The sequence below is a fragment of the Marmota monax genome, unplaced genomic scaffold (genome assembly GCF_021218885.2).
Source record: "Marmota monax isolate L192 unplaced genomic scaffold, Marmota_monax_Labrador192_F-V1.1 WCK01_AAM20220418_F8-fsc00056, whole genome shotgun sequence".
Classification (NCBI taxonomy): Eukaryota; Metazoa; Chordata; class Mammalia; order Rodentia; family Sciuridae; genus Marmota; species Marmota monax.
The window spans coordinates 12,648,426-12,661,494 of NW_026695212.1; the positions used below are offsets into that span (position 1 = coordinate 12,648,426).

General features: G+C 36.9%; 1 long non-coding RNA gene across 1 annotated transcript in view; it reads right to left on the reverse strand.

The window, feature by feature from the left end:
• LOC124083985 (uncharacterized) overlaps positions 1–13,069 on the reverse strand; it is a 43,521-nt gene that overhangs the window by 1,726 nt on the left and 28,726 nt on the right. The window contains exon 2 of the long non-coding RNA XR_006848970.2: positions 2,232–2,285. This is a non-coding gene — a long non-coding RNA (uncharacterized LOC124083985). The remainder of the gene's footprint in view (positions 1–2,231; positions 2,286–13,069) is intronic.

Below are 13,069 nucleotides of genomic sequence, written 5' to 3' on the forward strand. Positions count from 1 at the left end.
TTTTTATTAATTAGCATTCAGATAACTTAATGTTCCAAATGGTCTTGTCAAGAATGTGTTTCTAATTTTAGTAACATTACTGTCAGAAGGTAGGTGCTACAGCAAAACAGGAATGAGAAGAATATATTTTAAAGAGCCTATTAAGGAGATAAATAATTTGAGTTACCCCAATTATGAATCTGAACACCGAACCAAGACCATGGGCTAATGATGGAGTAGTCTATACTCTGTACAGCCTAAATGGGTACCATTAGATTCCCTCATCTGTTGTAAATGGTCTTTGCTTCCAGAAGATGCCTCGGATTGTTTTGCTTCCACACATAAATTTAACGACATCAACTGGTCTTTTGAAATCTTTGTGAGGCATTATACACAAGTCCATAATTTCATAAGGAAATTGAATATTTGGATTTAGAAATGCATTGTCCCATAGACAACTAGATTTGAATACTGATTCATTTATGAGCTGAAATCTATTGACTGAATCTATAAGGCAGTTGAAAAGTGAAGTTTTTTAAAATAAAAAGACAGTTTTTAAAAAACAAAACAAAACCTGATGCTATGTTAATTTTTAAATAAAACAGAAAAATAAAGTTTTAGTCTTCTGCTCTGCTGCTCTCTGACTGTGTGACTAACTACATCATTATAATTCTCATTCTTCAATTTCTTCATCTGTCAGATGAAAGCATAGGAAAGGTTGTGGTAGAGCATGTTTTTAAATTTTTTAAAAAAATGTTCTTCCCCTTCCTATACCCACTAGAAGAAACTGAAGAAGCTAAGTAGAAAAGGAAACTGCCTACAGACTTCTAAGTAGGAAAGGTTCTAACCTTGTCCACATTACCCACAAAGAATATCACCCACAAAAGTCATCAACCAGAAAGAATATCCCTTGAAGTAACCTAAAAGAGAAGCTAAGTTCTGATGCAGGATTCTTTTACATCTGAATATAATGCAAACTAGAGATGAGATTGAGGCACCTAAGATTAATTCACTATTTTCTGAACTTTATTGATAGTTCCCTTATTGATAGTTTTTCTTATGTACAATGTAGTGGTGGTACACATATTTTGTATAGTGGTACTCTTATCTAGAGATGCCTAGAAATATATAAAACTATACTACAAATTAGAATGTTTTGTCATATATTAGTCTCATGGGCATCTCTCCCCCATATATAAATGATATATATTAAGTATTTATTGTATAAAGTTGACATTTTAAAACCATAAATGAAATGAGATATTGAACAGAATCCTACTAGAAGAAATAAAATTATAGGGAAGTCCGGAGTTGGAAAGTTCCCCATGCTGGTCAACAGGTGGCACTAGAGTAGCTTGGATGCCAAATAGAACAAAGGGAGGAAATAAAAGTCAAAAGGAACAAGCCACCTTTGGGTGAAAATGCAGGGAGGCACCAGGGCTGCTTATATTTGAATATGTCTCATCTGTTTTTTTAAATTATTCTTTGCTTGAAGTAAGGGACACTTCCAGGTACAAGTATAAGTTGTACTGAATCAGTCTGCCTTGGACTCCTCCCTAAAAAATATTATATTAATGCCCACCTTATAGGGTTATTATGAACAATAGTGAGTTAATGCATGCAAACGTAACAATGCAGATTGCAGAGTAAGCACTCAATAAATATAAGTCATCATGACTCTGCACAATGCTCATGAAGCACAAGTAGCAGAAATGGACTAAATATTAATGGATGGGATGTTCACAAGACCAATGTTTATAATTCAGAGATTACCTAGTATTAAAACATTCATAAAACAGATTAGTATAGGAATAATTATTTACATTGATAATGTAACACTTTGTTTTTAATAAGTATATAACCTCAGGAGTTTATTGCATCTCTGAATCTCATTTAGAGTTTATGTATATTTCACTGAGTCTTCCCATGAATGAGTTGGTTAGATAAACTTAAAACAGTAATAAATATTGAAAAACTAGGCAAACTTATTTTGGTTTATTTCTCTGCTAAGAAGTGTCAGTATTCTAGTATGGCAATATGTAAATCAATGGATGTGTAACTGATGTGATTCTGCAATTTTTATACGGGGTAAAACGGGAGTTCATAACCCACTTGAATCAAAGTGTGAAATATGATATATCAAGAACTATGTAATGTTTTGAACAACCAACAATAAAAAAATTAAAAAAAAAAAAGAAGTGTCAGTATAAATCGTGTTCAGCTCTGCCCAAACACAGGTAATAAAGGCTTACCGTTTTATGAGCTCCATTCCGTCATTACCTAGAAGTCCATTAAAGATGAGCAGACTGTTAAAAAAAAAAAAGAGGCTGGAATTAGTTTTGCTGATCTAAATTTAATATTTAGTGGACCAGAGGAGAGCTCTTGAGTACTCTTGCAACCATCAAGCTGAACTCACTCTTCCTAACTTTTGACTCTGCACTTTTGAACTTGGAGTGGGATTTCCACTTATCTTGAAGGCTTTCATGCCAAATTTTTTTTTTTTTTCCCTGAGAATGTGGCTCTGCCCTGGGCCCCAGCTAAAGCCTTGACAATCTGCATATCTATTACCCTATTATCCTGATATCTGAAGAAGCCCACTGTCCCTCAGGCACTGAATGACATTCTGCTTCAAAACACAGATTTTCTGAAACAATCATCACCTCCTATGTACTACAGTAGTCAGAGGGACAGTAATTGTCATATTATTTCTGGGAAGTAAACCACAAACCAGATTAATTCTGCATCCTTCACACCACTTTAGACTTACTACTGGTGCCACTGTAACCAGGAATTGAAATTTCCACCACTAGGCTCCACTACAATTCACGAGACAAAGGTTGGTGAAGAAAAACAGGCTTACTCAAGCTAACCTTGAGGAATATAGAGATCTTTTCTGTTTCCAAGCTCCATTTTGGGAGCAGGGGGCAGGGCTCAGGGATATGAACAGCTTTATAAAAGAAGAGGGGGGTACAATGAGACAAAAGGCAGGAAATATACATATGCAGATTCAGTTAGGCCCTACTAATCAAAAATTCCTTACAGTTGTTTCCCTGGCTACTGACTAGGCCAGAGGTTTCCTGCTCAGTTTCCACTCTCAGCAGGAGAGCACTCTACATTGCAGAGAAGCAGTTATCAGGAAGTCACTTTTAATTTTAAAATTGCTCTCTTTCGCTACTATTTTAGGGGGAGCAGGCCAAGGACCTTTCCCTTGCCCATGACCATTTCCACCTCCCTTTCATTTTCTACTAGTTCAGAAAATCTCATTCATGCCTAATAGGAAGGGAAGATTGAAATGGAATAGAGAAAAGCAGATATTAGAAAGAAAAGGAGTGAATGTTTTTGGCTCTGGAAATAAAAATGCATAGAACATGGAAAATAAAGTGACTCTGAAATCTTAACAGAAGAAAAGAAATATAATTTCATATAGTGGCAATATGGAAATAAAATTGGAATTTTGTTGTCTGAATCCTGCCTTTTCTAATTTACAGGTTATAGACTTTGTGCAAGCTTCAACTCTCTGAGTCTGTTTCCTCATCTACACAATGTAGCTATAACAATGTCCATTTTACAGGGATTGTTGTAAATGCCACATTTATGGATGGTGCCTGTCCTGCTCACGTCAATCCTTAGATTAGAAGTAGAAAAGTAATATTCTGTGGGTTGAATATGCCTCAAAGCTATGTTCTGTTTGGCTTTGTGTCAGGGGGTCCCCAAGACCATCCCAGTTTCCATGATTCACTAGGAGGATTTGTAGGACTCCATATAGTAACACAGGGCCAGAGGCCCTGTTGGGGTCTAGGACTGGATTCTATTTCCCACATCAGAAATAAGAGGAAACACCATAAAAAAGAAAAATTAATTGCAAATTTGGCCCAAACCGGGAAGACAGATAATCTGCCTCAGTTCATTCTATAGAAAAGTTGTTATAATTTATAGGAACAAAAGCCAGGAAGTATACATTTGTAGATTTAGCCAGGCTGTGCTAGCCAGAGATGTAATAATTGTGGTTTCATGCATACCTACCCTGGCTGTAGGGGTTGGGAGGCAGCTCCTCAGTTAATGATTTTAGCATGAAGAAGCTGGGATGAAGAAATATAGGTTACCAATAAATGAAAGAAAGCAAAAAAAAAAAAAACAAAACTATTTGGGAGCTTTTTATTAAAGGGGCCCCAATGAGTGTAAACTCATGGTTATGATTTATCAGGGGAAAACGATACAAAACCAAACCAGCAAAGGAAAAGTCACCTGGGGCAAAGACCAGGGTAAATCAGATGCAAACTTCCAAGAGTTCTTTCCCAGGATGTGCTCAGTTGCTCCAGCAATGAGTTATGATAGGAAGCTCATTAGAGACCCAGTGTCCAGAGTTTTATTGAGGACTAGGCACTTAGGTGGGCTCTGTCAGGAACCTTCCCACATTCTAGGTTCCCAGAAGGAAGGCAGGAGGTCAGTATAAACCATATTGTTTGTACAAAGAGCTTTGGCACAAGAAGACACTCTTTTTTCGGGGGTGGGGCGGTACTGGGGATTGAACTCAGGGGCACTCCACCACTGAGCCACATCCCCAGCCCTAGTTTGTATTTTATTTAGAGACAGGGTCCCACTGAGTTGCTTAATGCCTGACTTCTTTGCTGAGGCTGGCTTTGAACTCGCAATTCTCCTGCCTCAGCCTGCCAAGCCACTGGGATTACAGGTGTGCGCCACCATGCCTGGTAAAGTGACACTCTTAGCATTTCTGGGAATGGTAGAACCCATCCTGGAATATAGCCTCCTAGATGCCAGCTGGGCAAGCAAGCCTTTCTAAGGATGAACATTATAACTGCTAAATTAAGTCTTTTCTGCATAGACCTATGCAGGGATTTCCCTTTGAAGGTTTTTAAAAAGTTCTATTTATTTATTTATTTATTGCTTACTTGCCATCCTGTAAAAATTTAGAATTTTTACTCAGGATTTCTAGCTTTTTGTGAAAAATAAAAATCAGACATTGTGGCAACAACAGATTTGTTTTCCCACATAGTAACAACTGATAGCTCATTTAGATGAGCCTTCAGTTTCCCTTAGACTCCCCATCTCCAGTCTCTACCACTCCCAGTAATCTTTCCCATTTTGGGTGCCAACTGATATTTATCATTATGCATGTTTGGCCTTAAGTTGCTTGAACCAAGAGGGGCTGGTTGGCCAGAGACAAGGGAAAGGTGCAGGCAAGTGGTACACTACTGAGTACTGATAATGGAAACAGGTCCTGATTCATGAATTCCTGGTACCCAGAAATGCCATGAATTCAGAACTCCTCTCTGGAACTCTTTGTTCCAGCAGTTACTTGTGAGTATTCTTGCATTGATATGACAATAATTTTATTGCTGAATACAATAACTCTGCTTTATTTACTTGAATTGGTCTTCGTAGCTATTCACCTAAAGATCACTGACTGTAATAGTGAATATAAATTAGTCATGGCATATACTGTCAATCAGTACTTTGTAAACTGGAATCATTGTTATTATCATTCTAACAAGTCTTGGTTGTATGACTAAAATATGTCAACAGAAAGATACATCTTGTTCAAAGGAAACAGATCCAATAAACATCAAGTAGTTCCACATATCAATGTATCCACTTACTTAGTGACTCAACTATTATGTGACAAGAAAATACTGGATAACAAAAAATAAAATTTGATCTTTACATTCCTAGCTTCTAGAAAAGTGCCAGGCATGGAATTGAAGTGGAAAAAAAAATGTTTCCTGACTTCATAAATTTCACCTGTACGGATAATTAGAAACCCAAGGACAGAGGTAATGAAAGTCAGGCTACAGCAAGGATATGCTAGTGATTTGATTGTAGAAGTATGTTGCATGCACCTAACCACATGGATGATCTAGATGCTGCTTTTCCAAATCCAATTATAAAACCAGCACAGCTGCAAGTTAAGGAAGAGGAACTGCAATCATGGCACTGTCTGTTGAAAGTTTCATTCTACTTAAAGAATTTGAAATATTCTTTACTTACCTCCCTGATAACTTCATTTCTTAGAAGACTGAGGAAGCAATGAGACTTGACTTTTGCTAATAAGGAAAAAGCTGGCTAGGAAGAAATAGAAGCTACAAGAACATTAAGAAAAAGAGACAGTGACAAATTAGAGTTAGACATTGGGAGTAAAGTTTGATTTTGTAAGTATTCTTTTAGTTGTGAAAGGCAGAAATCCTGTTCAAATTGGCTCAGCCATAGTTGGATCCAGGTTCTCAAATGAAGTCATTGGGAACTGGTATTTCTCTATGTCTTGGTACTATTTGCTTTCTTATGTACTGGCTTCATTCTCAAGACAAGATCACCTCTCTTAGTGGCAAAATAATTTCCAATAGCTCTGATCTTATATCATACTGAATAGGTAGGATAGTCACATAGTAAGACATAGGCAGGCAATTAGGGCAATGGGCCCCAAATGGATTGTTCTGTGGAAATATTCCATACAATCCAATCACCAAAACCCTTTGGCCCAGAGAAGTGAGAAAAGAGAAAGTATTATGGACCTAAGCAGAAGCCACAGAGAATTTTCAAACTCAACAGGTAAAAGGGCACAACAAACAGAACATCACTGGCCCAATCGATGACAAGTCACCTTTCATAAAACTAATTATTATAAAATTGGAAGCCATGTAGATAAAAACTCCTAAACATGTAGATAAGAACTCCTAGGCCCAAACCCTTCCTAGGCCCTCTATTAGGACCCCTCCCGCTCAGTAAGAACTGTTTCTTTTCACTTGAATAAATCTTACTCTTTTTCACTTTCATTTTATTTTATTTTATTTTTTAAGAAAGAGTGGGGGGGGGAGAGAGAGAGAGAGAGAGAGAGAGAGAGAGAGAGAGAGAGAATTTTTTAATATTTATTTTTTAGTTCTCGGCGGACACAACATCTTTGTATGTGGTGCTGAGGATCGAACCCGGGCCGCACGCATGCCAGGTGAGCGCGCTACCGCTTGAGCCACATCCCCAGCCCCTTTCACTTTCATTTTAATTTTTTTTTTTTTTTACAGTTGTAGATGGACAGCATGCCTTTATTTGTTTAGTTTTTTATGCGGTGCTAAGGATCAGACCCAGTGCCTCACACATGCTAGGCAAGCCCTCTGCCACTGAGCTACAGCCCCAGCCTCCCTTTCTCACTTTCTATTTTATGTGAATTTCATTCTTTGAGTTTACAAGACAAGAACCCAGAAAGGAGTTGCTGGTGTCTGCTGCTAAGTAGTAACACTAGAAGGTGTGGCCTGCTGTGAAGCTGAAAGAGCTCACTCTGTTGCAATAATAACAGCAGAAAAATCTGACTTGAATACAAAATTAGTATCCTCATTAGAAAGAGAGCACCCATTTCTCAATAGTTTCAACAGAAGTCTGGGATTTGAGAATCATTAGACAGGCTTGTATTACAGTACCTCCCCAGGCCAATTATGTGACCTGGGTGATGGTGGGAGTAGGAATATACCAGGTCCAAAGTTTAGGAAGTGAAGTCAGCAATAATCAGACCATAGAGACAGAAAAGAAAGGAATAATTCCATGAGGGAAAATTGAAGTGCTACAAGAAGATTTAGAGATGCTGGAGATTCATTTATTCACTCAACAAATATTTACTGAGTTCCTATTATATGTAGGCTTGTTCTAGATTTCCAGTATCTAATAGTGAATAATATAGACAAACATCCTTGATTTATTGCTTTGTTCTAGTTGGGGGTGGAGAATAAATGGATACATTAACATTTACTATTTCAAATGGTGATATGCACAATGATGGAAAATGTCCCAGGGAAGGGTAGACATTGCTAGGGAGGAGGGAGGCTGCAATTTTATTTAAAGTTATTGAATTTCTGGAGAACACCTTGCTGAGAAGGATACATTTGAGATAAAGTAGTTCAGGAATGAACCATGTGGATGTCTCAGATAAGAAGGTGAGGGGCTGGAGTTGTAGCTCAGTGGTAGAGCAATTGCCTAGCACGTGTTAGGTAGGTTTGATCCTCAGCACCACATAAAAATAAATAAAGGCATAGTGTCCAGATAAAACTTTTTTTTTTAATGGTGAGAGAACAGCAGTATATAAATGGGTTTGTACCTTGCAGAATGAGCCAGGGAAGAATAGGAGATGTGGTCAGTGATTGTAAAATGTCTCATAGGATATTGACTTCAATTTTATTTTGAGACGAGAAAACATTGGAATATCGAGCAAGGAAGAGACATGATCTAGCTAAAAGTAGACTGAAGAGAGGAAATAAGATATAGGTAAGAGATTAATGCAATAATCCAGATTAGAGATGTTAATAGTTTTGACCAAAATGATCAGAGAGTACTTAGTGAAAAATGGTCAGATTCTGGATATATTTTGAAGACAGTTACCATCACATTCTAATTGGGTAAAATTTAGACAAAGAATCAGGATAACTCTAAAGTTTTGGGCAAGAATGACTGGAAGGATAGAGTTGCCATTAACTGACATGAAAAAAACTGGAAGAAATAGTTTTGTAGGGGAACAAGAGATCAATTTTAGACCTGTTAAATTTGAGATTCCTGTTACAACTAAAAATGGAGATGTTGATAAGCAGTTGAATAAGAATTTGAAATTTAAGCAAGTGTCCTTGGCTGGAAAGTTTATATATATATATATATATATATATATATATATATATATAAAGTTTATATATTTACATATTTATATAAATATATATATATAAAGTTTATATATATTAATATATATATTTATATATATATATATATATATATATATAATATTTAAAACAGTGAAACTGGATGAGATCACTAAAGGAGATAGTTGAAGATAAGAGTTCTAAGAATGAGATTGGATCCTGAGAAGAAGTAACCAGTGACAGGGAGGCATTCTAAGAGGATGAGATATCTTGGAAGCAAAGGCAGTCAAGGTCAAATGAAGTGAGATCAATTGAAAATAAGAACTTGTCAGGACCTAGGTGACAAGAAAGCCCCCAAAGGAAAGTAGACCTCAACTGAGGTGATAAGAATCCTTGACTGTCTCAGAAAGGAATTTAAGGATTGGTCAAAGGGAAGCACAGGTTGATTTTATTGAGAGAAAAAGTATACACTCTAAGAAATACACACACAGGGTAGAGGGTGGGTGCTGCAGAGCAACATGTTAGCTATACCATATCTGGGCATATTTATATATGTAAAATCTGTAGTATAGAGACATGATCTGAGAGGTTATTTTAGTCTTCCTTAGTGTTGGAGATTGAATACATTAATCATACTTACTAGGGGTTCTTTTCTTTTTGTTTTTGATAAAAAAAAAATCCCTAATAATTTCCCCATCAGAAGATTTCATCAATCCACTTTGTGAACTTCAACAATACCACCCTGGATTAACACTGAGGGTTTGATCAAAAGTATGACACATGGATGAAGAAATCATATCCTAAAAATATAAAACACAAAAGCGTCTACTTGTTGAGCAAAGGCGTTCTTGGACCTGTTTTTCTTTTAGGTCCAAGTCAGGAAAGAAGCTATTTATAAAGCCACGGATAAGGCTCACCTATTGACTCAATATATTGTGTAGCTTGTGACAAAATATGTGAAAGTGGAGTTTAAATCTGGATTTTAGCCAGGTGCAGTGGCACACACCTGTAATCTCAGTGACTCAGGAGGCTGAGGCAGAAGGATGGCAAGTTCAAGGCCAGCCTGGGCATCTTTGCAAGACCCTGTCTCAAAATTTAAAAATAAAAAAGAGAGAAGTAGCTCAGTGGTAAAGCACTCCCAGGTTCAATCCTCAATACCCCTAAATAAATACATCCCTGCCCCCACCACCCCACACACATACATCCGGATTTTTAATCCATGTGAAAGTTGATTTTAAATCATGGCCACTCCTGTTTTGTCCCATGTCTCCTTTCTACCTAACCCTGTGTCTTCTATCCTACCTCAAACTGACCTTTGCATTTAACTCTGTGGAGGCCTTAACATGAGCAATTTAAGTGGTGGACAGTAAAGAAAGCCCCATTGGAGTCCGCTCCAGAAAGAAAATAAAGGAACTCGAAGACTGAAAATTTTAAACAATAACACACAGTCTATTTGTATGTGTTTTGCAAAAAAAAAAAAAAAAAAAAGGGAGCAGAGAAATGGGGCAATAGCTAGGAAAGCTAGCTGGCTAGTTAGTTGGGTCAAGAGAAATATTTTTTCTGATGGGAGAAATTTGACTGTAGATAGATTGATCCAACGGAGAGGGGAGGGGAGCTTTTGATGCAGAAGAGTGAAGGCAGAACGGAACAATGTTCTTGAGGAGACATGCAAAAACAACAGATGTCTACTTCAAAAACATATGGGAAATTTTAGAAACCCCAGATTTCCCAAGAGCCCAGAGTAAAGATAACTATCCAATGGCTAACATCACTAAAAAGGGAAAAGAGATTCAGAAGAATGAGAAAGCCTAAGAGGTGGAATTCTCCTGGTGGAGAATTCATTCCAAGGAAAAAGAGAGTAGGCCTGCTAAGTTTGAACAGAGGGTAGAGTTAGCAGTAAGCATGGCATCTGACTCTCAGATTTAGCCTCTGGTCCAGCCTCCACAAGCCCATAATAAGATGTGAAGGAGAGGGAAATGCAAGAATTAAAATTTCTGTCCCAGTTAACTATGTAAGATATTAGATTCAAAAAACAATCCTATCATATTACTCATCTGCTAATGCGAACACAAAAAGGAGAAATGCCTTGATCTCACTTAGGAACAGCATGGCCTAAGTGCATTGAAATATGTCCAAAAACTACTGCCCGCTACCCACCACTTCAATACCCAGGACTGCACTGGAACCCAGCCCTGTGTGGCTGGTAGCAAGAGGTGGTAACCAGTTCTAAGAGTGGGAGGGATTTCCCCCTGCATCCTCGCCCATGCTTATTGTTGTTTGTATTCTTGATAGCTGCCATTCTGACTGTAGTTAGATGAAATCTCAGTGTAGTTTTGATTTGCATTTCTCTAATTGCTAAATATGTTCAGCATTTTTTCAAATATTTGTTGATTGATTGTATATCCTCTTCTGAGAAGTGTCTGTTCCTTGGCGCATTTATTGATTGGGTTATTTGGTTTTTTTGGTGTTAAAATTTTTTAGTGCTTTATATATCCTAGAGATTAGTGCTCTATATGATGTGCATGTGGTAAAAATATGCTCCCATTTTGTGGGCTCTCTATTCATCTCACTAATTTTTTTTTTAAATGAGAAGATGCTTTTTAGTTTGAATCCATCCCATTTATTGATTCTTGGTTTTAATTCCTGCACTATAGGAGTCTTATTAGGAAATTGGTGATGGAGATTTGGGCCTACTTTTTCTTCTATTAGGCTCAGGGTCTCTGGTTTAATTCCTAGGTCCTTGATCCACTTTGAGTTTTGTGCATGGTGAGAGATAGGGGCTTAATTTCATTTTCTTGCATATGGATTTCTAGTTTTCCCAGCACCATTTGTTGAAGAGGCAATCTTTTCTCCAATGCATGTTTTTGGTGGCCTTTGTCTAATATGAGATAACTGTAATTATGTGGGTTTTTCTCTGTACTCTATTATGTACCATGGTCTACAACTCTATTTTGGTACCAGTAATATGCCATTTTTGTTACTATTGCTGTGTAGTATAGTTTAAGGTCTGGTATAGTAATGCCACCTGCTTCACTCTTCTTGCTAAGGATTGCTTTGGCTATTCTGAGACTCTTATTTTTCCATGATTGCCTTTTCTATTTCTTTTTTTTTTTTTTAAGAATGTTCACGCCAAATTATGCCATTACACATGAGCTCTCTTATATTTTTTTACATACAATTCTTAATACACCTTTATATCACAATTTATCATATCTCTGTATATAATGTATGTTGACAGCAAATTCACATTTTTTTTAAGAGTGAGAGAGAGAATTTTTTTTAATATTTATTTTTTAGTATTTGGCGGACACAACATCTTTGTCTGTATGTGGTGCTGAGGATCGAACCCGGGCCGCACGCATGCCAGGCAAGCGCGCTACCGCCTGAGCCACATCCCCAGCCCTGCCTTTTCTATTTCTAAGAGGAATGTCATTGGGATTTTGTTTGGGATTGCATTGAATCTGTTTAGTGCTTTTGGTAGTATGGTCATTTTGACAATATTAATTCTGTCTATCCAAGAACAAGGTAGATCTTTCCATCTTCTAAGGTCTTTTTAAATTTCTTTCTTTAGCATTCTGTAGTTTTCATTGTAGAATTCTTTCACCTCTTTCATTAAGTTGATTCTCAAGTTTTTCGGTTTTTTTTTTTTTTTTTTTTTTTGAGGCTATTGTAAATGGAATGTTTTTTTTAGTTTCTCTTTCAGAGGATTTGTCACTGATGTACAGAAATGCCTTAGATTTATGGGTGTTGATTTTATATTCTGCTACTTTGCTGAATTCATTTATCAGTTCTAGAAGTTTTCTGGTGGAATTTTTTGGATCTTCTAGGTATAGAATCATGTTGTCAGCAAATGTGAGTTCTTCTTTTCCTATCCATATTCCTTTAATTTCTTTCATCTGTCGAATTGCTCTGGCTAGAGTTTTAAGAACTATGTTAAATAGAAGAGGTAAAAGAGGGCATCCCTGTCTTGTTCCAATTTTTAGAGGAAATGCTTTCAATTTTTCTCTATTTAGGATGATGTTGGCTTGGGGCTTAACATAGGTAGATTCTACAATGTTGATATATGTTCCTGATATTCCTAGTTTTTCTAGTGTTTTGAACATGAAGCAGTGCTATATTTTGTGCAATGCTTTTTCTGCATCTATTGAGATGATCATATGCCTCTTATCTTGAAGTCTATTGATGTGATTAATTACATTAGTTGATTTCTGTATGTTGAACCAAACTTGCATCCCTGGGATGAACCCCAATTGATCTTGGTGCACTATCTTTTTGATATGTTTTTGCATTTGATTTGCCAGAATTCTATTTAGAATTTTTGCATCTATGTTCATTAGAAATATTGGTCTGAAGTTTTCTTTCTTTGTTGTGTCTTTGTCTGGTTTTGGAATCGGTGATATTGGCCTCATAGAATGAATTTGGAAGTGTTGCCTCTTTTTTCTATTTCATGAAATAGTTTGAAGAGT